The sequence below is a fragment of the Pongo pygmaeus genome, chromosome 7 (genome assembly GCF_028885625.2).
Source record: "Pongo pygmaeus isolate AG05252 chromosome 7, NHGRI_mPonPyg2-v2.0_pri, whole genome shotgun sequence".
Taxonomy (NCBI): domain Eukaryota; kingdom Metazoa; phylum Chordata; class Mammalia; order Primates; family Hominidae; genus Pongo; species Pongo pygmaeus.
Window position 1 is genome coordinate 87,658,650 of NC_072380.2, and position 25,280 is coordinate 87,683,929.

At 33.8% G+C, this 25,280-nt stretch overlaps 1 protein-coding gene across 3 annotated transcripts in view; it reads left to right on the forward strand.

Annotated features, from left to right (window-relative positions):
* Nucleotides 1–25,280, forward strand: part of HNF4G (hepatocyte nuclear factor 4 gamma) — a 155,105-nt gene that overhangs the window by 71,981 nt on the left and 57,844 nt on the right. For 2 of the 3 annotated variants that reach the window (XM_054499480.2, XM_063668917.1), the window contains exon 2: nucleotides 6,431–6,550. The gene's annotated coding sequence lies outside the window, so the exon portion shown is untranslated. Of the gene's footprint in view, nucleotides 1–2,161; nucleotides 2,194–6,430; nucleotides 6,551–25,280 lie in introns of those variants that run through there. The other variant, XM_063668916.1, reaches the window with a different exon arrangement.

A 25,280-nucleotide genomic window follows, 5' to 3' on the forward strand; every position in this document is an offset into this window, starting at 1 on the left:
CTCTTCCTTGAAGCTTAATGTCGTGTATTTAATGCTGGACTTAGGTAAATGAAAGGTCCACTCTCTTAAAACTGAGAGAAATTATTCATTTAAATAGAATGTATATAATACTTTAAAAACTGTGTATCTAATATCTCTTAAAAATTTATTATAATAACACTTATTAAGGATTAGACAAGGTGATATCTTAGCAAGTGTTATTACTTATAGTTTCTTAGATATATTATCTCTGTATTGGTATGTCTCGATCAATAATAAACAGCACTGATATAACTGACCTTTTAGTACAGTTTGCTATACACATGGACACTTTCACATAAAATACTTCATGAATTATCACAACTTTATTATTAGTAGTATTACAGATTCAAAAGTAAAGTTAAGGAATATTCAAGTTAGGGAAGCCAAGTAGATGGCTGCTTTTCAGAACGTAAATTTTTATTGTTTTAATGAAAGAAAATTTGGCAAAATTGGCAATATATTTTCCTTTTGACCCAATGTGTCATTAAGAAGAATTTTAAGTAAAGTAGAATGTTTAGCTCAGCATTTCTTTAAATAGAAATTGTTAGAAACGAATCACATGACTAAATAGGAGAATGGCTAGTATGGTCCATCTTCATGATGAGCAATAAACAGTCATTACGAATCATGTTTTCAATAAAATGGAAAAATGCTCTCAGGTTAATAATAATTGAAAAGAGTGATATTTAGAAATGTATAGTGCTTCTGATTGCAATTGTGGAAACATATCTTTGAGTTCTGAGCCAGAGTACTCCAGTGCACAAGGCTTCTGCCCATCTCAAGGACCTCCCTGGAATTCTCTTGGCCATCCTCTTTGCCTGGCTACTTCTTCAGGTTCCAGCTTAAGTGTTTCTTTCTCAGGAAAGCCTCTGCTGATCTGCAGGACCACTTCAGCCACATTATGTTCCCCAGTTACATGTTCTCATAAAACTCTGATTTTCCTTCATGGTATATATTATGATTATAATTAATCACCTTGTGGTATCTTTCAAATGTCTGTCTTCCCCAATAGACTATCAGCTTCACTGAAGCAGTAACTGTGTCCTTGTTTACTCAATGCTTGTCCCAGTGACTGGGACATAGAATGAGCTCAGTAAACATTTGTTGAGGAAATGAACAAATGAGTGAATTGCAAGGCACTCTCTGAGCACTTTTGACATAATTTCATTCAGACTCCACCAAAAACTTATGAAGTAGAAGCCACATTTATTACATTTTATGGATAAGGAAACTAAATTGTAAAGGAAGAAAATTGGCCAGAGTTATACAGTAAGCGGACAGCTCCAATGTAAACCTGACGTCTCTGAATGTTGTGCACAAGCTCTTAGCCACCAATTGTAAGTGGTTGTACTGAATGTAACTAAGGTAACTATATTTAAATGGTCAGCTTTGTAGGTCAAATATGCAGAAATATTACAAATCTTTATATTAATTTGTTAATAAATTTATATTAATTTGTAAATAAATTTAACACGTTTAATAAACGTGTTAAATTCTGAAGAAAATATATAAAAATGGAAATAGTGGTAGAATTGCACGGGTTCTTATTTTTTTCACACAATTCTACGTTTCCCAAATTCCCTATACCAAATACTTATCATTTTCTATAAAAAGGAAGAAAACCATTAGAGCATGTTGGAGCTAGGTTTCAAGTGTAAATATTTTGACATCAAATTCCAAAGAGTTTCCACTCTTCAAAAGAGAAAAGTTGATCACTATCTTGTGAATTGGCACACAATTTACAATTAATTTTTCTGAATAATTTAACCCAAAATCAATGTCATAAATATATTTTAATAATGTTCAATGTAAAATTCTATGTAAAAAACTGCAGAATAGGTAGCTACATTAAGCCTATACCATAGAAACTGTTAAAGTTTTGAGCTGATTGAATATATTTCTTTCTATGTATACCTTTTATGCTTTTTGACATTTTCCTGTTACTAATACTGATTAGCAATCAAATTTATACCATCCAGTTTTAGAGATACCTATTTTATTTATTTCAAACTTCAATATTTAAGATAAACTTGCCTTTCAAAAATTAATTTTGTTCCTCAAACTCACCAAAGTAAAACATCACTTAAAATCTATGTCTATAGATTTCCTCTTATACTTTTTATTTTGGTTTTCCTTCCAGTGATTGCTGCCTTGACTGTCCCTGCTCTTGAAGTAAGTACAAATGAGCAAGGACCCTGAAAACCTCTGGGCTCAGATTGCCCTAGTTCGTTAGATATTTTTTGATGGGACAGGGGCATGTATTTTGAGATACAGCATTTGGTAGTCTTTGGAGTTAAGACATACTGCCGACACAGATTCTAATGGCTGTTGCAGACACTAGCTTCCCCACTAGGTCTGCTCTAGCTGCCAACCATATCCATCATCCAAAGCATCAGATGTGAGGCCTGAATGATTATATAGGGCCCATTTTTATTCAGGCCTTAATGCCAAACTTACGGATGAATGAATGACTAAATGAATTACAATCCCTGCCTTAACTGGATTCTTAATCTCTAGCTCTTCTTTCTTGACCATCACATTTGACTTCTTGACCTTAACCTTACAAATGAAACTAGCTGTCCTTCCTAAGGACATTGTCCCTACGATGAGCCTTGGCCAAATAATTTTCCCGTAAGTTTTCTGCATGTCTTAAAGTATAAGTCTTCATTGTCCCTCTTATAGAGACCTCAACATGCTTTCTGGTTGAACCTTAACAGTACCTTTTGTTGTATTTTAATAACCAGATTTGAGTAACTTGATTTGGCCATCTTTTTTTTTCCTTCATTGATCATATACATGTTGAATCTGTGTTATGTACAAAGTAGTAAGCTAAGCCCTTAGGAAGAAAATAAGATACCTATAAACAATATTCCCTGCCTAAGAGTATTTCACACTTTAGTTAAATTAGTAATAATTACTATAGTTATTTTGCAGTAACCAATTTCAGTTCATCTGTACCTTTGTAGATGGAAGCTGACCAAATTCAGGCAAAAAACAAACAAACAAACAAAAATTTTCTACGCTAAAAGTTTATAGTTGATTTTGGAATTTCACTTTCTAAAAGTGAATTTAAAAACTGAGTAGCCAGGCATGGTGGCTCATGCCTGTAATCCCAGTGCTTCGGGAGGTTGAGCCAGGAGGATCTCTTGAGCCCAGGAGTTTGAGACCACCTGGGTAACATAGCAAGACCCCATCTCTACAAAAAATAAAAAATTAGCTGGGTGTGGTGGCATGTGCCTGTGGTCTCAGCAATGTGGGAAGCTGAGGCAGGAGGATCACTTGAGTCTGGGAGATTGAGGCGTCAGTGAGCCATGATCACACCACTTGGGCACTCCAGCATGTGCGACAGAGCGAGACCCTGTCTAAAAAAAAAATAAGAAAAAACTGGGCAATGTTAAAATCCCACTTATTTCAACAATTTAAAAATTGGCAAATATTAAAAACCCAGTTGTTTACTCATTTCTGAATAATATAAATGCTTTAAAACTCATTTTGACAACCTTTATATTCCACTATAACAATATTTACCTTGGGACAGGCGCCTTTTGCCAACTTGCAGACAGGTTTTTCTTTTACATGTAATTGTATGTGTAGATCAGCGATTCTTTTATTTATTTATTTATTTTATTTATTTATTTGTTTTTAAGTTTAACATGCCGTTGGCTCTAGAAGCTGCCATGTTTAAGAATTTCAGGATAGACACATATTTGATCTTTTATATTTGTTATTTGGTTTGTACACATAATATCACTGATCTGCTCAACAAATCTTTAATGGCTTTAATATTGAGAATAAACAAATCTGAAATTTTCTATCTAGCTCTCTCCAAACCTTCCATAAAATAGTCCCACTCTTACTATCCAATCATACTTCTCACATATCCTTTCAAACACTAATTATTTGCCTTTCTTTGACCCAAAAGTCTTCTTTTCTTTTGCCCACCAATCAAAATCTATCTATTCTTTAAAGCCCAGCTTAGACCCAGTTTCATGATCACTCCAGTTCTCAGTTATGAATTTTCCTCTGAATTTCAGGACTAACTAGAATTAGAATAATTTCTTTTCTCACTTGTTCATGCTAATCAAGATGATCAATATTTCCCTCCACAAATATTGACTCCTTGTATTAGGTCATTTTCACACTGCTATAAGGTCATACCTGAAACTGGGTAGTTATAAAAGAAAGAGATTTGACTCACAGTTCCTCAGGGCTGGGGAGGCCTCAGGAAACTCACAATCATGGTGGAAGGGGAAGCAAACACGACCTTCTTCACTTGGCAGCAGCAAGGAGAAATGCCAAGCAAAAGGGGAAAAGCCCCTTATAAAACCATCAGATCTCTTGAGAATTCACTCACTATCACGAGAACAGCATGAGGGTAACCATCCCTATGATTCAATTACCTCCCACTGAATCCCTCCCATGACATGTGGGGATTATGAAAACTACAATTCAAAATGAGATTTGGGTGGGGACACAGACAAACCATATCACTCCTTGAGGGTAGGAGCCATGCTTTATATTTTTCTTTATGTCTTTAGACTCTAGAAACAAGGGCCACTTATTAGGGAGTTTAGAAATCACTGTTGTTAAATATAATTTGACAAAATTGGTCATTGGACATTTTGTTTTGTTTTGTTTTGTTTTTGAGATGGAGTCTCATTCTGTTGCCCAGGCTGGAGTGCGGTGGCCTGTTCTTGGCTCACTGCAACCTTTGCCTCCCAGGATCAAGCAATTCTTCTGCCTCAGCCTCCTGAGTAGCTGGGACCACAGGCGTGTGCCACCATGCCAGGCAATTTTTTTTGTATTTTTCGTAGAGACGGGGTTTCACCATGTTGGCCAGGCTGGTCTTGAACTTCTGACCTCAAGTGATCTGCCCACCTCAGCCTCCCAAAGTGCTGGGATTTCAGGCATGAGCCACTGTGCTTAGAACCATACAATCTTTCTTAGGACTTTAAAGCATTAGAGACTTTAGGGATTAATATAGCAAATTCTTCATTTTACAGATGAGAAAACTGCTATTTACATGGGGACAGTATGGATCAGCCATTCTTAATAGCCTTTATCTCAGTATCTTTGATAGCCTTTCTCATTCTGTTTCCTCAAATTTAAAAAATGGAATATAAGGAGTGTGATGTTTTCTGTCTATTAAAAAGTATGAAAAGGCACTGTTTCATCCTTGGTTTGGTCAGAAAAGCAGAAAACACTTCAGGAGTTTGAAGTAGGAGGGATTTAATTCCAGGAACAAAATGCTCACAAAACTAGTGGAAGACCTGGAGAAACAGAATTCAGGAAAGACCACTGTTAGCTTTTAGGCTCACCGCTCACTTTGGTGAGTCAAGAAGCTCCTAGCACTGATCAAAGAAAAGGCCTCCAATATGGAGGTGGCTGAATTCCAGAAAAATAACCCAGAAGCCACAGTAGCATCTCATATTTGGTGGAGCCACGTATTTATTCACCTGTAGTTGCTGGAGGAATGGTAAAGTTCCTGCCTTTCTTCCACCTTCCAAATTTTACCGAGTGCTTCTAAATGGCAGAATCTGTGCTGTGAAGGAAACTTATTTTTAAATGTATTAGCATCTTAGTTCTTTATCTCAATGGCTTGGTGCCTTTCAATTTAAGGGCAAATATTCCTACACATGTCAATAGCTCACAAATTATTTATCTGCTCTAACACTAAACAGTAATTGATGTTTATAATAATAGAATTATTAATGCTGGAAGAGACCAGAGATAAACTGAACCTTATCTTCTCATTTAAAAAACTGAAGTCACATAGCAATAGTGTTGAAAAGCCAACCTTTTTGACCTACCTCCATGGCTCAGATGGAGTGTTTTCCTGTTATACTTGTCTCTGAATTTGCCTACTGCTTTATAGTTACATTCAATTGAACTCTATAACTTTCTGATTTAATAAAGATTTAAACTACCTAATTATTTAGTGCTAAGACCATGGTTAAGTTTTATAAGACACTTCAAAAAATTGTACATGGGGACATACATACAGGTGCAAACTAAAAGGGAGTTTAGATTGCTCATTGCTCTTCCAAGGTGAAATCACCATTTTATCTGATGACTTACAAATGAGAAATCTGGCCAATAAATCTATTTAGTCAGATTTCTCAACATTGTGAATGATCCTCCTGGTTGCCAGATATTATGTCTATCATGACATGACCACTTATTTCATGTTGACTTGTTGTTCTGTATGGAACTTCCTGTGGCACTAGAGTTTTCTTAAGTATAAACCATTCCAAAATCACACTGTTATTATGGGTTGCTTTGTCCTCAGGCTCTCTAGTACTCCTTTTGGGCCATTGGTCTTTCAACATGCAGTTAGGGGATTAAAGTAAATCATTTAATCTATGCAGCATGTCACTCAATAGTATACTTTTGGAAATTGTTTCCACAGGAGCACCAGCGAAAGCAGCCAGTCTGAGATATTGACACTACAGAAAAAACTGACAGCTTACTCCTTGTATTGATTCTACTCTTCTCTACAAATATAGACTCCGTTCCCTACCACAGCCTTGTAAGTGGTGCCTGCTGAGGCTGCTAAATTGCTTTGTAAATTATTTATTACTTGGACACCTTGCGAAGATCTCTTTTCTTCTTGTCTGACTTGCTTGTGCTTTTGTATATACTAAAAGGTCTCAAAGTGTACATTGACCACAACCTTCTTATGAAATCCTTTCCTTCCTATCTTTTATTGCATATATGATCTTCCTTGCCGATATTATGACTATGCCTTTTGTCATTGGTTTTTATTTCTGATCTATTGCTTATAAAATATCATAAATGTTTATATGCACGTTTGGAGCCTGGCACTGGGCACTTAATTAGCATATTCTTAAATTAGAAAGTTTGAAGTATTTAAAGAACATTTATTTAATGATGGGAAAGAGTTTCTATTAATAAAAACTGTTTATCAGAGCAAATGCACATCTTTAATTTATTCACACTTATGTGGTAGAGTCAATGTTCTGAAAAAAGATGGCAAGTGTTTTCTCTCTTTTCTTGATTATTTCTTCTTACTTAGGTTTTATTTTATGATTTTCTGAAGAATTTTAAAAACGTTCATAATGTAGATAATGAAAACAATATTTTTTGTCCAGTAAACAAAACAATTTGAGCAGATTGCGATTGTTCACTTTTAGCTAACTGAAACCGTATACTCACATATAAAATACTCAATAGAAAACGTCTTTGCTTAATAATTTGCATTTTCCTCTCTCCCTCTCTTAGCTTCCTATATTAGTCGGCTCAGCACTAGTATAAATTTGCTGATTCAGGTCCAGAGTTATTTCAGTGCCTCTTATAGTTTGGAAATCCAAGAAGCTACTCCTCTCATCCATCCCTCAAAATTCATTAGTTTGTGTTTGGAAAGTACAGGATTTTCAATCTTGTCTCTGCCATTTATGAGTTCTGTGACTTTAAGCAAGTCAATTAGCCCTCATAAACATCAACTTCTACTATGAAATGAAGTAGTAATAATAATAGTAATAATATGTATCCCAAGGATTATTGGAAGAATAAATGTGGTATATTTGGAGTGTTAGAACAGGCATGTATTAGGTATCAGTGATGTTTACAACATGTTACTGATACATAATTTTTTTACTTAAGGATTTAATTTTATGATAATTATATTTTATATAATACCAATAAATACATGTTGAGAATAAAAAATGTAGTGAGTAATTATACACTAAAATCATATTATCTTATAGGCAACTTTTTTAGGTCATAGAAATTTGAGAAGCACAAAAACACACTTCTAAAATCACTATAATTCTTTTTCTTTTCTTTCCTTTTTTTTTTTTTTAAGACAGGATCTGGCTCTGTTGCCCAGGCTGGAGTGCAGTGGTGCGATCTCCGCTCACTGCAACCTCTGCCTCCCAGGGATTCAAGCAATTCTCATGCCTCAGCCTCCCAAGTAGCTGGGATTACAGGCACATGCCACCACAGCCAGCTAATTTTTGTATTTTTAGTAAAGAAGGAGTTTCTCCATATTGTCCAGGCTGGTCTCAAATACCTGACCTCAGGTGATCCACCCGTCTTGGCCTCCCAAAGTGCTAAGATTACAGGCGTGAGCCACCGCGTCTGGCCAGATCACTGTAATTCTCATTGAAATGGGAAATGCAAGTCGCTTAGAGGATTAAGGATTAGACCATGAAGATTTATAAGCAGAAGAGTCCAGCTATGTCTAGACAGGCCACTGTGGTTAAGAGATGGGCACACAAAGAACAATGCTTGACCCAAACGAGTGGTTTTAGACAGTGAGGCCCTTAGCCATAAGCTTGAAGTCTGTTTCAATAATATCCTCTCCAGGCCAGGTTTACTCCAGAGCTGTGCTGGTTTTCTTGTAGACTGCTTTGTGCCAGCACATATTGCTATGACTTCATTTCATTTTTTCCTTACATACTGAAGGTAATCGCCTTTAAGATGAGTTTTCTACACCTGTTTTCATACTCAATTCCTGGCTTGAAATGCTTGTTTCTTTACATTATTCCAATGTTTCAAGGCCCAATTCAAATGCCACCTCCCCACACTGATCTAGTCACTCTTCCTACCACCTACGTGTTTCCTCCTCTTCTAAATTCTTTCAGTTTTGATAGTATAAATTACCCTAAGTAGTGTCTGAGATCAGATAGAGTGCTCTCTGGTTTAATAATTGTTTAATGTGAAACTATTCAGCTAGAAACCTGTAGGAGAGGGAAGAATCTTAATGAAAAATTAAAGGAGAAGTCAAAGGCTGGTTAAAGCAGAGTATTTTCAGATAAAATGCACAGTCTAGCACCAGATGGGAGCATTAATGTGACCCCCCTATGTTTGCACATTTCACATATGTGTCCCATTCTCACCAATAATGATGGCCTTCACCACAACTTCTTTGTAGATTACATAACACTTGCACATAATTTATCTCATTTATTCCTGAAAGCAATTTTATGAGATGGGTCTCTTTATCCTCATTTTGTAGAGAAGAACCAAAGCCTAGAAGGGGTTACAATGATTTGTCCTGAGTCACACTGAAGTCCATTACTTTTATTTTCTATCCATCCCAGCTGACCTTACACAGTGGCTCATCCTACCCTCGCAGAAACCACTCGAGGAAGGCCAGAAAGATATTTCTGGCTTTGAATTATAAGCAAGGAGGCTGATTTCTCTTGAGAAAAAGTGAAAGAAAAACTTCTCATCCAAGCACTCTCTGCCTTTTCCCTTTTTGGAGCAGGGAGAGTGCAGTTCTCTGAACAATAAGATTGGTTTGACACAAGAAGCAAGTGGAAGTCTGCACACCACTTTGTGCAAGAAATGCCTGAGGGAACAGAGTTGGAATATGACTGAAATATATATATATATATATATACTCACACACATAAATATGTATGTAGTCATATACACATGAATCATAAAATACTTAAATATGTGTGAAAATATGTATTGAAAACATGTAGATCTATCTTATTTTATATACATTTAGTAAAATTTGGGAAGAAAGGAAAATCTCATCATTGGAGTGGACCAAATTTGTGTTAAACAATTTTAGAAAAGACAGCAAGGTATATATCTGGAGAGAAAGGAACTATTAGACTGAACTGTACTGAGTAGACTGAGTTTCATGTCCTGGGAAGAAATGGAGGCTGATTGGACACATGCTTCCCCATCCTGAAGAGTGCTTAGAAAAAGGCGTGCTTTCTTTCTCACAGAATGAATCATTGAGGCAAAAGCTATAAAGGTATATACAGCAAAATAGCTTTGCCAAATGTTTATACCATGGATATTTCCAACAAAAGTGTAAGAGATTGTCCATTTGACTGCATTCTTATCAATACTTGGTATTGTAATTGAAAAATAATAAAATGCTAGTTAGAAAAGTTAAAAAATTATTGTTTATACTGTTGTTTAGGATGAAAATTTTCTATATATTTGTTTACTAATTGCATTTCTTTTTTTAAAAAAGTATATTTTTAAATTTTCTGTTTTATCTATTTTTGCAACAGTGTTTTAAAATCAGCTTATGTAAGCTTCATAGTGTTTTTTACCTGTTTAAACAATGTTTGATAAGCATATATAATTCCTCCTGATGATGATATATAAGAATTAGAAAACTTTTTTGCTGAACCTGTTAATTTTATTAAGCCTGATTATGTTTTTATTGTTATTCTTTTTCAAAAAGAATGTTTAAAGATTTGTCCCAAGCAATTGGGGGTACATTTTCTTTAATTTTCTCTGTTGTTACATTTTCCACTGAAAGCAAATTTGCAGACATATACATCAATGCCAAATAATAGAATCTACCCTCCATATATTAATATTTTTCCAATGTGATATCTCTGAGCAGCATTGTATTGCTATTTTAAATAGTAATAGTATATATTAGGAAAGCCGAATGATTATAAACTTATAGTTCATTCACAAAATTTACTAAGTTCATACTGTGTTGAAACAATTGTAGAGAAATCAAAGTTGTCTAAAACATCAAACCTTCCTGCAAAGAGAAGACAGTTAATGAGATTATAAACATGTATTCAATACATTCACAAGCAGCATGAAATAAATGACAATAAAATTAGACAAAGTATTATTTTTACACAGAGTAAGGAAAAAAGCTACTGCTCTCCCATGCAACACACACACACACACACACACACACACACACTGGTTGACAATACACAAGGAGACCAAGGAAAAATCGTGTGATAGATACGTGAAAATTGAAGTCATTTTTATTGCCTGAAATAATGAGATGAACATTAATAAGGTCTTTTATTACAGTTGCATAAATTGGGCTTTAATTTGTGACCATTGAGAATTCTGCTCCAGACTAAGGATTAAATTTGTTTTTATTGAATGTAATAAATAAAGATTACACATTAAAATATTATGAATCATGCGCATTTAGAAACAATCTTATCAAGGACCAGTATTGTGGTTTATTAGTTCTTGAAATTATTGCCTAGATTACTGCCTTGAACATAATAAGTGGTCATTATTTTTTTTTGAATGAATGAATGGTGGCAAAATGTAATATTTGAAAGGATTAATTTTTAGATAATACTAGTAATAGCATATGTAGAAATAAACTTGCACTAAAATGTACAATTATAGAAAAATATATTTATTTAACAATAACCATCTCTACTTTAAAAAGGTAACAAAAACAGTGCTTGTTTAAATTGACTTTGAATTATGACCTGCTATCTATAAGCAAGGTGATGTTTTTGGTGTTAAGGAAACTATACAGTTGCATAGTTTGGTCTCCATCAATTAGTAAGTGATGCCAGTAGTACACTGGTATATCTCATCAAATAACAAAACATTGAAGACAGAATAAGATGAATATAATAGGAGAGAAAAAATGGCAGAGATTTTGGAACAAAATGACTTTTGCTTATTCTATTTATGCTTTTGCAACTGATTCACAGATTATGTTCCTAAAACTTAAACTAGTATCCTCCTACTCTTCTCATTGTGCCATGTTTGAAATCACCAACAATGGTATTTCATATCATGCAGAGTCATATAGAAAACTTTAATACAGGTGTAATATCTCTGAAGTTTCCATTTTTAATATCCTCATGTGATGGCATTCACTGTTATCACGTTTATTATAGTTGTTAAGGATGGGAAGTTATTATTATATTAAAGAAGACTTTGGATTACTAACTTGTAATGTTTCTGTAGGCCTCAGAATTCACTGTTCTGTGGAGCTAACAAGATCCTGACATTAAATTGTCTCTGCCTGAGCATTCTGTCAACTTTGGAACTTGTATACGGCAAGTGTGATAACATACATAAAGACAGAACAATTTTAATTTTTTTTTTTTTTTTTTAATACAAAGTCTCCTCTGTCACCCAGGCTGGAGTGCAATGGTGCGGTCTTGGCTCACTGCAGCCTCAACCTCCCGAGTTCATGCAATTCTTGTGCCTCAGCCTCCCAAGTAGCTAAGCCCACAGGCCCGTGCCACCAGGCCTGGCTAAGTTTTGTAGTTTTAGTAGAGACGAAGTTTCACCATGTTGGCCAGGCTGGTCTCGAACTCCTGGCCTCAAGTGACCTGCCCACCTTGGCACTTTTAACTTTGTATAATAAAATATTTGGTACAAACACACATACTACATATGCAGTATAAAGAATAATACTGAAATAGGCACAATATAGCCCTTACCTTAATAAAGAAATAGAACAATATCAATATTTCTACATTTTTTGTCCCTATTATTGACCAATTATTTATTCTCTCCTTCTTCAACAAAGTCTTTAAATTTTGTGAGCTATTGTATTATAGTTATGAGCAGGTATACTAATAACTAATAACTGAATGACAAACTATCCATGGCAAAAAATGTAATATCAAAACTAATATTTAAAAATCTGTTACTTCTTTAAAAGTAGTGTATATTTAAATCCAATTTTAATATAAGTAATATACAAAAAATTGGAGAGATCCAGAAAATTATTCTGCAAGAAGAGTAAACAAAATATACCATAAAATTTACTTCTTAAACATAATTGGTTTTCTAAAATACTATTCTAGTCACGGTTATCCTTTATTCTTTTTTTCTTGTCATGAGCTCTTCCTGATACCTACTGGCAGGGTTCTAGTAGCTTCCTGAATATATCTTAATATAATAATTTTTTTTTTCAACTCAGTGGATGTTACATTAACTTCACAGCACTGGAGGTCTTTTTGTTTATGTTTCCTGAGTCCGTCAACCCTTAAATACTCACTTAAAAGCTTGACGTTACCAGTTTTTCTCAGGGCATTTTCAAACTCCTAGTTATTTTAAACAGCCACCAGAATTCTCCATCTCATAACTTTCAGAGGGGATTTACTCCAAAATGTTGGATTTCTTAAAGAATCTTGCATCTCTTCTTATCACTTAATTTATAAAAAAAAGAATCCCTCTATAAAGCTCAAGAACATAACTGGTTGTCATGAAGGAGCTCGTATAATATTTGGTTTTTATTCCATGAAAATTAATAAGACTATAACCAGAAAAGTGGAAAAAAAGACATAGAAAACATAGAAGCATATGTAGAAATTATAATGAAGCAAGATCAAATACATTTTTACTATATATAAGTGTAAATGGCATTAAAATATGTAAAGAAAGGTTTTGCTATGTCTCTGATGACTGTCTAAAGTTTTGTGACTATGAGAAACTCAGTTTTTAGAAAAATGAAGAGCAGCAGTGTCTACTAGATTTAGAAACATTATCTTAACAACAAAATGCAAATTTTGTTGCAGAAAAGATATTTCCTCAGTTCCAATGCCATATGATTCAGAAAAACCTAGTTGATAAGGGGCTACAGTCCTTTGCTTGTTTCTCACTAGCTTTGATGGGGTATATAAATGCTGTGTAGATGAGAAGGGCTGGAGGACTGAGAACCAAACAGGGTTGTGTGTTATCTCTGTTTTAAAACAAAGTCTGTTTTCTCTATTGGCAGAAAAGGTGTGTGTTTCTGTTTGTGTTTTTGGGTCATTAAAATACATTTAATTTTGTCAGGCAGAGGACACCACATCTGATTCCTTGTAAAAGGAAGTCATAACTGCTGGACACATAGAGACCAGGAGAGGGCTAGATACTGTAGAGAAATTAAAAAAGGTATAAAGTACAATATATAATACATGTAATAAATAATTTGTTGCAGAAAAGGTAAAATGGTTTTGGCCAGGTGTGGTGGCTCACGCCTGTAATCCCAACACTTTGGGAGGCCTAGGTGGGCAGATCACGAAGTCAGGAGTTCGAGGTCAGTGTGGCCAACATGGTGAAACCCCGTCTCTACTAAAAATACAAAAATTAGCCAGGTGTAGTGGTGGGCGCCTGTAATCCCAGCTACTCGGGAGGCTGAGGCAGGAGAATTGCTTGAACCCGGGAGGCAGAGGTTGCAGTCAGCCAAGATCATGCCACCGCACTCCAGCCTGGGTGACAAAGCAAGACTCCATTTCAGGAAAAAAAAAAAAAAAAGATAAAATGGTTTCATGTAGCTACTGAAGATGAGCAAATCATTATAAATTCAAGGCAGAAAAGCTTCATTTCATCTTAACTCATATTATCAAATGTCTTTCTTCCTAGTTGTTCACTGGTCTTTCCTAGATATCATGGATTTCTTTATAGTGCTGAAAAAAGAATCTCCCCAGATATTTCTGTGTTCTCAGCTTTTGTTACTGTAAGTTAAGGGTTTATTTATAAGATTCCTAGAATTTTTTTAATTAAAAGAACATTCTTATGCTATGATATGGTAAGTCAGTTTAGAAACTAAACTTAAATTGCATTTAATATTATCCTGATGTCTTTGATTTTGTTATAAAATGTTTCAAAAAATGTACAAACACTACTTAAAATTAATTGGAATATGATTAATATAGTATAGATATTAATAGAGACCCTACTGAAAATTTTAAAAGAAATTTGAAGTATTCATACCACAGGCAAATGCTAGGACATTTGGGAACCACATAGAATTTTTAAGTTCCACCATAGAATCCCTATCAGCACACAAGACAAAAAAAGACATGCTTAATGCAAAAGATACATATATTTTTGTTTCAGCAATGTTATACATAAATCAAATTTCTCTAAATGAATAATATTTTTCTAATTATGACTCTTCATTTTCAGGTATATTATTCAAAACCCATATCCAATTTTTGGGTCTTCTATTAACTTGTTTGAAGTTAACAAGCAACAAAAAAGCAATGAAAGTCCACTAGGAACAGTGAAGTTTCATAACAAATTTGATAACCTAGATGAAATGGACAAATTTCTAGGAAGACACAAAGTATCAAATCTCACTCAAGTAAAAATAGCAACTCTGAATAGGCTTATAATATGTAAAATAATTAAATTAGGGATAAAAAAAATTCCCACAAAAAAAGCCCAGGATTGTATGACTTCACTGGTGAATTCGAGCAAATAGTTAAAGACAAATTATCACAACTCCTTTGAAAACACTTCCAAAAATTGAAGAGAAGGAAACACAACTTTTTATATGAGGCCAATATTACTCTGCTAACAAAACCAGATGGAGACATCAAAAGAGAAAAAATTGACAGACCAGCAATCTTATGAATGTAAGTGCAAAAAGTCCTCAACAAAATACTGTACTAGCAAGCCAAATACAACAACATAAAAAAGGATTATCTATTATAATCAAGTGGGCTTTATCTCACAAATGAAAAGGTGGTTCAACATTAAAAAATCAATGCGCACTAAAAGAATAAAGAACAAAAACCACATGATCATCTCAGTAGAAACAGAAAAAGCATTTTACAAAATACAACACACTTTTAAGAAAAAATACTTAAAAAGCCAGAAATACAAGTGAATTTTAGCAACCAAATAAAGTACATTTATGGCAAACTCACATCAAACATCAAACAAATGCTGAAATATTTGGAGTCAGGGACAAGATAAAAATGTCTGTTTTTGCTACTTCTATTTAGCATCTTACTGGAGGTTCAAGCCAGGGCAACTAGGCAAGAAAAAGAAAAGGTGTCCAAATTGGAAAGGAAGAAGTAAAACTATGTAATTTGCGATGACATGATGTTTTATATAGAAAGCCCCAATCATTCTCAGCAAACTATAGCAAGGAAAAAAAAACAAACACTGCATGTTCTCACTCGTAGGTGGGAATTTAACAATGAGAACACATGGACACAGGAAGGGGAACATCACACACCAGGGATGGTTGTGAGGTGGGGGTAGCGGGGAGGGATAGCATTAGCAGATATACCTAACGCTAAATGATGAGTTAATGGGTGCAGCACACCAACATGACACATGTATACATATGTAACAAACCTGCATGTTGTGCACATGTACCCTAAAACTTAAAGTATAATAAAAAAAAAGAAGAAATCCCTCAATAGCTATTCAAACTACTAAATGGGTTCAACAGGTTATAGGATAGATACAAGGTTAATATACAAAAATTAGTTTAATTTCTATACATTAGCAATCAATCAGAAAGTGAAATAAGAAAATAGTTTCATTAACAATGGCCTTAAAATAATAAAGTTCTAAGAAACACATTTAACAAAAGAAATACAAGACTGTACACTAAAAACTACAAACATTATTGAGAGAAATGGAAGAATTCCTTAATAATTGGAAAAACATCCCATGTTCATGGATTGAAAGATTTAATACATATGTAAGATGTCAATACTCCACAAATTGATGTACATATTTAACAAAGTCCTAACAAAATTTCAGTTGTCTTTTTTTTTGCAGACCTTGACAAGCTGATAATAAAGTTCATATGAAAATTCAAGAGACCCAAAATATGCAAAAAAGAAAATTTAACAACAACAAAAAGAACACAGCTGAATGACCCACACTTTCCAATTTCAAAACTTACTACAAAGGTACAGTAATTAAAGCTGTACAGTACTAATATAAGAATAGATACATAGATTAATGAAATAGAATTGAGAGTCCAGTGGGGGAAAAAACCTCATATATTTATGATCAATTGATTTTGACAAGGGCACCAAGATAATTCAGTTGAGAAACAATAGTCTCTTCAAAAAATGGAGCCAGGACAACTGGAAATTTACATGCAAAAGAATAATATTGAATGCCTACCTGACATAATATACAAAAATTAACTAAAAGTGATCAATGACACAAATGTAACTGCTAAAACTATCAAACCCTTAAAAGAAAACATATTCATGAGCTTGTATTAGGCAATGGATTATTAGATATCACACTAAAAGCACAAACTACAAAAGAAAAAATAAATTAGACTTCACCAAAATTAACCACTGTGCTTCAAAAGACATTATCAAGAAAGTGAAGAGACAATTAATCGAATGGGAGATAATGTTTACAAATCATATGTCAGATAAGAGTCTTGTATCCAGAATATATAAAGAATTCTTACACTGCAGCAATAATACGATGAAAACTCGTGTTTTCATCGTATTTGCCCAAAAATGGGCAAAGGATTTTAATAGATGTTACTTTAAAGACGATATATAAACGAACAATAAGCACATGAAAAGATGTCCAACATCATTAGTCATTAGGAAAATACAATTTAAAACAATAAGACAATGCTTTACATCCCTCCAATGGCTATAATGAAAAAGGCAGAAAGTAACAAGTGTTGGTGAGGATGTGGAGAAACTGAAATCTCATATATTGCTGGTTGGAATCTAAAATGGCCAACTGCTCTGAGAAAATGTTTAGCAGTTTTTCATAAAGACAAACATAGAGTTACCATATTATCTAGCAATTTCTCTCTAGAACATGTACCCAAGAGCATTTAAAATATATGTTCATATGAAAAATTATATAACAATGTCTATAGCATTGTTCATAAAAACTGAATAGTGGAAATAATTTGTATTTCCATCAGCTAACATATGGATATGAAAATGGGTTATATTCATATAACAGAATATCATTCAGCCATAAAAAAATGAAGTGTTGATACCTATTACAACATGGATTAGCCTTGAAAACATCACACTAAGTGAAACAAGACACACATGCACACAAAATATTGTACAATTCCCTTCAGATGAAATGTCCAGAATGAGAAAATTTAATAGAGAAAGAATATTGATTAGTATTTTTCAGGGGCAAGAGGAGGGAGGATGGGCATGACTGTTAATGTATATCGGTTTTTTGAGGAATGATGAAAATGTTCTGAAATTAGAGACTGGTAATGCTTGTCCAACCTTTTGAATACACTTAAAGCCACCAAATTAGAAATGAATATAATAAACATGCATCTATATATAAAATGTGTTTATAGTTTATTATATATAATTATATTAGAATTTATCCTGGGAAATTGTAATAAAGAAGACTAACAAGGGAAGAATAATGAATACCACCAGATTTTAAAACATATTATAAAACTACAGGAATTTTAAAAGTTTACAGCTGGCCAAGGTGGCTGTAATCCCAGCACATTGGAAGGCCAATGTGGGGGGATCACTTGACGCCGGGGGTTTGAGACCAGCCTGGGCAAGCTAGGAAGATCATATCTCTACAAAAAATTTAAAAAAAAAATGATCCAAGCATGGTATGCACACCTGTAGTCGCACCTACTTGGGAGGCTGAGGCCAGAGACTCAGCCCAGGAGTTGAAGGCTGCAGTGAGCTATGATTATGCCACTGCACTCCAGCCCGGCTGACATAGTGAGATCCTGTCTCAGAAAACAAAATGTTTGGTAATATTTGGTACATAATAGACAGATCGATACGTTGAAACAGAATCCAAATATACTCCTAAACACACACATACAGTTTTGTTATTTTTTTCACATGAAAAATTATTGTTGAAGAGATTTTGTTCAGTAATGGTGTGTAGACATTTGGTTCGCATTCCATCAAAGAAAAAAATTACGTCGCTTACCAACCTCACATATTATGCCAAAACATATCCCAGATAAAACAAAATTTTTAAAGGAATGTTTTTTAAATTGACAAATTAAAATGGTATATATTTATGGTATACAACATTGGTGTTTTGAAATATGTATCTATCTTGGAATGACTGAATCGAGCTAATTGACATATGCATTATCTCACATAATTATCTTTTTTTCATGATGAGAATACCTAAAGTATTTTTTTTTTTTTTTTGAGATGGAGTCTTGCTTTGTCACCCAGGCTGGAGTGCAGTGGCGCAATCTCGGCTCACTGCAACCTCTGCCTCCCGGGTTCAAGCGATTCTCCTGCCTTAGCCTCCTGAGTAGGTGGTACTACGGGCATGCACCATCAAGCCCAGCTAATTTTTGTATTTTTAGTAGAGACGAGGTTTCGCCATGTTAGCCAGGATGGTCTTCATCTCCTGACCTTGTGATCCACCTGCCTCGGCCTCTCAAAGTGTTGGGATTACAGGCGTGAGCCACCACGCCTGGCCCTAAAGTCTATGTTCTTAGTGATTTGCAAGTATTATTAACTATAGTCAGCATTTATATAATAGATTTCTCAAATTTAAAAGAAAAATTTTAAACATAAAATAATGTATATATAAAAGTTCAGTGAAAGAGAGAGAATTGAGAGAACATGTTTTCCCTAATCCTCATGAGGATACCCTGTATAAACACAGTAAAACATAGAGATAACAAATAATAAAATTTGACTTGATGAATTTTATAAACCTGCATTACAAAAACAGCAGTTTATAGCATATTTTAAGTAAATGTTAATTTTAATATGTAAAGAGCTTTTATCAAGTGACAAGAAAATAGCAAACAGCCTAATGGGCAAAGGACAAAAACATGTAGCTCAAAAGAAAAAGTAAGCTTTTAAACATATACTAAAATGCCTCATCCTGTACAAATAATTAAAGAAGCACAAGGGTAATACTACTCTTACCATTCAGTTTTTAAACATGTCTTTTAATATTTGGTATAGAAGAGGTTGTGGAAAACCAGGCATTCTATTATGATATATTGTTGGAGTGTGTGTAATTATTATAATTGCTTTGAAGTAATTTGACCTAAAAAAAGTAGAGTCTATACCTTTCACTCAGAAATTCTTCCTTTAGAACGACACCCATTGTTAGCAATTATGTTTGTAGGCTATTCATGATATTGTCTGTAATAGCAAAAGTCTGAAATTGTCTATTAGTAGGGGAGTAGTCCAATATATGATGATATGGATATATTTTCAAACAAAATATGCAAAACAAAATGCATATTGTAATATATTTGTACTTTGAAAGTACACAAACTCTTATACCCATGCAGTTTTTACTTGCATACACTTTTTCTGGACAGATAAGTAGTATCTACAAAATTGTGAGATATTATTAGGAAGGGCAGCAGGGGGTTCTGGAAGGAAAAAGACATTACTTTTCATATAGAAAACTTCATAGGTAAATAATTCTCAAATATTAAAAACAATTTTCTGTGGTAAAGGAAAGCACTGGTTGAGAGAGCAGACTTTGACATTAGATAGCCCTGTGTTTGTGTTTGGTTTTGTTGCTTACTAAGCCTTGGGCAATTACTAAACTCTCTAAGCCTCAATTTCCTCTCTGTAAAATAAAGAGAAAAATGGCGATCACCTACAGAGCTGTAAGTATTAAATAAGTTAAAACATGTAAAGTAACACAGAGATGTCACAGATTGATCAGTTAATTAATGCCATATTATTTTTATTACTAATAGTAAGAGTGATAGTTCAAGAAAGTTGGGTGTGCAGTGTCTTTGGCTTCCAATGATAGATGTTGTCAAGATATTCTTACAACAGCCTCTGGTCTAGATCAGAGCTTTTTATCCATAGTGCTGTGATGAGCTAATGTGTCACAATCATTGTTGTTTGTGTTCTGAATAATTTGTTACTTATAATACTGTACTGAAGTTTGAGGCTTGTTGTATGTTAGAGCTGAATCAGTGTTGTACCTATAAATACCCTTACTCTCTTGAATTATAAAATGATTTTTTGAGTCGGACAAAAAGAAGTGGAGTCCTTATAGTACTTATAGGAGTGGAGAACTTACAGAGTTCTGAAAACTGCTAATAACTCTGGGTGTGCCAGTGAGAATGTGTCATGTATGAGAAAATCACATGGTCACAAGCTGTAATCTTTTGCTGTGGTTAGGAACTAGTTTAAAGTTAGTAAAGAGGAAGTTCCAGGTAATCTAAAGGCCTAGGAGTCATTGTGGATTATTTTTAGAATACATGAGTCTAAGTTGTCTCCATAATCCTAAAAGCTAATAAAATTCTGGGTGTGTTGGGAGGCCGAGGCAGGTGGATCATTTGAGGTCAGGAGCTCCAGACCAGCCTGGCCAACATGGTGAAACCCTGTCTCTACTAAAAATACAAAAATTAGCCAGGTGTGGTGGCACACATCTGTGGTCCCAGCTACTCAGGAGGCTGAGGCAGGAGAATCCCTTGAACCAGGAGGCACAGGTTGCAGTGAGCTGAGACTGTGCCACTGCACTCCAGCCTGGGTGACAGAGTAAGACTTTGTCCAAAACACACACACACACACACACACACACACCCCCCCAAAAACAACAACAACAAAAATCTGGATATGATCAGGGAAGAAGACAAAACATATTTTTACCTTTTATATTAACAAGTGTTTCTCCCTTTAAAATACCAAAGATAGTTCCGGTTATTAAATCTCAAGAAAGACATGCTCTTAGAACTGGGATTACTAGGTCAAAAGTTACAAGTATTTTAATAACTCTTGATATATACATATATATTATATACTTAGACACATATATACACATATACATATACTTTTTGGGGGAGGGCAATTTACATTGCTATTAGTGTTGCATGAGTGATATTAATTATCTGCAACACATAATGTCATTTACAAAAAGCTCATTTTCTAGGCACAATATATTTTGAGGTTAATGCACTGTAATTATTATCAAATTTGGACATTTTCCAATGTTAGTTTTCTATTTATATTTCCCTTTGTCCAAATTGCATATTTATATTGTACTGATGATGATTTGTTTATTAGGGTCTTTCTATTAGGTCTTTTTATTAGGATATTTTCATTACAAATTAAAATTATCTCTTATTACTTATTTGTAAGTAACCCTGGGATTTTATACAGTGAATTGTGAATTGTGGAAACTACTGTGAATATCTAATCTGTTTCACTTTATAATGTTGTACTTTTGAATTATACCTATTATATTTGGTGGGACAAGAGAGGAAAGATGAGTGAATATTTCTTAATTCCACTCATTAATATAGGTGGTTATAGAAACTTCTACCAGAATCTGGGATATGCTCAATTCTTAACACTCATGATTATCACTGAGAAATTTTCTTTTCAGAGGGTTTTATGGATAATTTACTAGGGTTTCGAGGGAAGGTCTCTGTTTCTCCATGCCTATCTTTTCTGAAAATGTTAGTTTTCAGTACAAGTACTGATTTTACCCACTAAATGTTGGTAGTTACTGATTTCTAAACTCAACTCTTCTGCTAACTTGTTGGTGGACCTTTGACAAGTCACTTAACTTCTTTGTCTCCTCAACCGCAAAATGAAACATTAGTCTGAGATGTCCTTAAGCTCCTTGTTAGCTGTGCTTCTTTCCTGATTCATTTGTACTATGCATTTCTTGCCTCTAGATACACCTTTGGAATATGCAAATGAATTTGGAATTGACTGTATTCTAACCTGAGTTGGCTTCTCTTTCTACATCATTCTTTAACCCTTATTCCAGCACAAGACAAACAGTACAAAGGTCTCAAAAGTTTGGGACCTCAGATCCAGAATGTTTTGAAACAATATTCATTCACTAAAATATGAACAAAGTTAAAGCAAAATATTTAACAACATTGTTTTACCTCTCAATTTTTTTGTTTGAGTTTCACTGGCTTGTCGTTTACAAACAAATATAAACATACCTTATGATACAGTTATTCTGTAAACTCCGTAAAGCAAGAGTTCCAAAAAAAGAACATAATACAAGAGCTGCAAATATACGTATTCGGGAATTCTTGACACTTTTGTCATCTAGTTTAAAAATCATCTGAGAAAAAATGTAATGAATTCATTTAACTGTGAGTTACATTTTAAATATTTTGTAGAGACACAAACTCTGAATAATTAACTCTGTTACTACTCAATAATTTAAGTGGAATGACCCTTGACAGTCTGTTTGTAATAACTAACAGTGCATTGTAATTATTTTTTTTAATTAGAAATGGCATCTCTAGAGTTTAAGATTCTTGGGAGAAAAATTGAACTTTTAAAATTGGTTAGTATAGAGGGTTATTTTTCTTAATGCAAATAAAACTGATTTGCATTTTAAAAATCTGGGTACACTTTTTAAAATGATTATGCCAGTAATTTAACATTAGGCATATATTAGAGAGAATTATACCTTTTCTTTCTATCTCTTCATACCAATCTTCTGGTATATTAGAAACTAGGTAGTATAAAAGCTAAATAATTGTAAGCCTGAAAAATCGAAGATTTAGTGATTTTAAGAATCTGAAATTTCTGTCAAAAACTGTAAAGCTAATTTTATAAAAATGAAAGTTCAGTTTATAAGATAGCAAGAATAAGACCTATCATAAAATTTACAAGCAGCTTTAGTAATTATTAAATACTAGGTTTAATAAGCAGGAAGCTTATCTTCCACGTTGCCTGGCTGTTTATCTTATTCTTGAACTCTTCCCTCATTTTATCCTTTTGAATAATACTGTACTAAAGTGAATCTCTGATTAATATTTAAATGTACATGGGGAGAAATGGGTAACCTAATCAGAGAAAATAATTAACAAACTACCTCATTCTCGTATCCCTGAATTCTTACAAGGAGGCATATATTTTGATTACAACAATGTAATTCCCTTTGACCTCCTTTCTAATTCAAAGCTTATTAGATTTCAGGATTGAATTGGTTCACTAATATTTAATCACAGTTCTTAAATATTTTCCGAATGTGTTCTTATGTCCTGGATTTTTCTAAATTCCACTTTTCTTCTCCCTTAGAGTAGCAAAAGTTAACTGGTAAGGATTATTTTCCTCTTCGGACAATTTTGTGATAGAGTGCAAAGACAAATTCTTGTGGGCTAGGTAAAATGCTTTTTTGGCAGATCAGCAACAACAACAACATCAACATCAGCAAAAGCTTTTTATGCAGTGGCTGAAAGATGAGATAGGTCTTTATGTGTTAATGTAGAATGATATTCATGTTTTGATGGTTGAGCATTACAATTTTATTTGGGCCTAAAAATGTTATAGGTTTACGAAAAGAACATCTATAATAGATGATAGATAGATAGACAGATATAAATTCTACATGTGCATTTGTATGTTTATATGTGAGTGTGTTTGTGAAATATACATTTTGCATATACATATAGATTATATGTAAGAATTATAAATGGACAGATAATTGTCTATTTTTATATGTAATCTATCTACTTAATTTCTATTTTATTACAATCTCTATCTCTACATAAAGATTTGCCATTGAAGAGGAAACTACTGACTTTTAAAATTCTTTTTTTTTTTTTTTTTGAGATGGAGTCTCGCTCTCTCACCCAGGCTGGAGTGCAGCAATGTGATCTTGGCTCACTGCAACCTCCACCTCATGGGTTCAAGCAAATTCTCCTGCCATAGCCTCCCGAGTAGCTGGGATTACAGGTGCCCGCCACCATGTCCAGCTAATTTTTGTATTTTTAATAGAGATGGGATTTCACCATCATGGCCAGGCTGGTCTTGAACTCTTGACCTCATGATCCACCTGCCTTGGCCTCCCAATGGGCTGGGATTACAGGCGTTAGCCACTGTGCCCGGCTCACTTTTAAAATTCTAACTGACATAAATTTTAAAGTTTACTATTATTTTTCATTTGCAATCAAAGCTTATGTAACTTTTATAATTAAAAACATGAAAAGGTAGTGATGAGCATTGCTATGTTCTTTTCAAATAGTGCATTTTATAAAACTATTTGATATATATATAATAAAGTTATAAAACTTGTTCAAAACGTATTAATTAATTCATCAAAATTTAACTAGTTACATGTTTTTAAAGTACATGGTGTTTCAGAATAATTCTAAGCAGAGATGTGCAAAGTTTAAGACAATTTTAAACTTATTGACTTAAAACATAAAATAAATAAATAGAATTCTCAGGTTTCTATGTAAGAAAACTAAAATATGTGGAGAATTTAGGAGTTTTAAAATTAATTTATAGTTTGAACAAAGCTTGTGAAAAGGATTCCAAAGTTAATTTTCATATAATAAACAGAATAAAATAATAATTTTGAAAAAAAGGTAAGAGCGAGAAGGAAAGGGAGAATAACCATATCAATGGCTAAACAACATTATAAGAATACAATGATGGTGTTGGAACAGGAATAGACAAACAGAATATTTTAACAAATAGACTAAATGACCATTTTCTGTATACAGAAAAATCCATCCTTCCAGGACAGGCAGGGAGATTGGGCCGGGAGCTCCTTTCCTCTACTCTCTGGCTCCAAAAAGAACTTTTCCATGCCCTATTTGAGAAAAGGGGCTGGGCACAAGCCTTGAACAATTTGCTAATCTTGTAATATCCAAATAAAATATGTTTCTGTGAAGATTGACATGTGGGTACAAAAGCATTTACTTAAAAAAAAAAAAAAGGAAGTTAGATCTCCATCTTATACCGTGGTCCCAAATAAATTCTAAATATATTAAACAGTTAAATAAAATATTGGGCCTTAATAACTGCATGAAAAACGTATTAAAACTCTTAAAAAAGAACTTTCTAGGTTTAAAATTATTCATTTATTCAAAAGCTATTGAAACC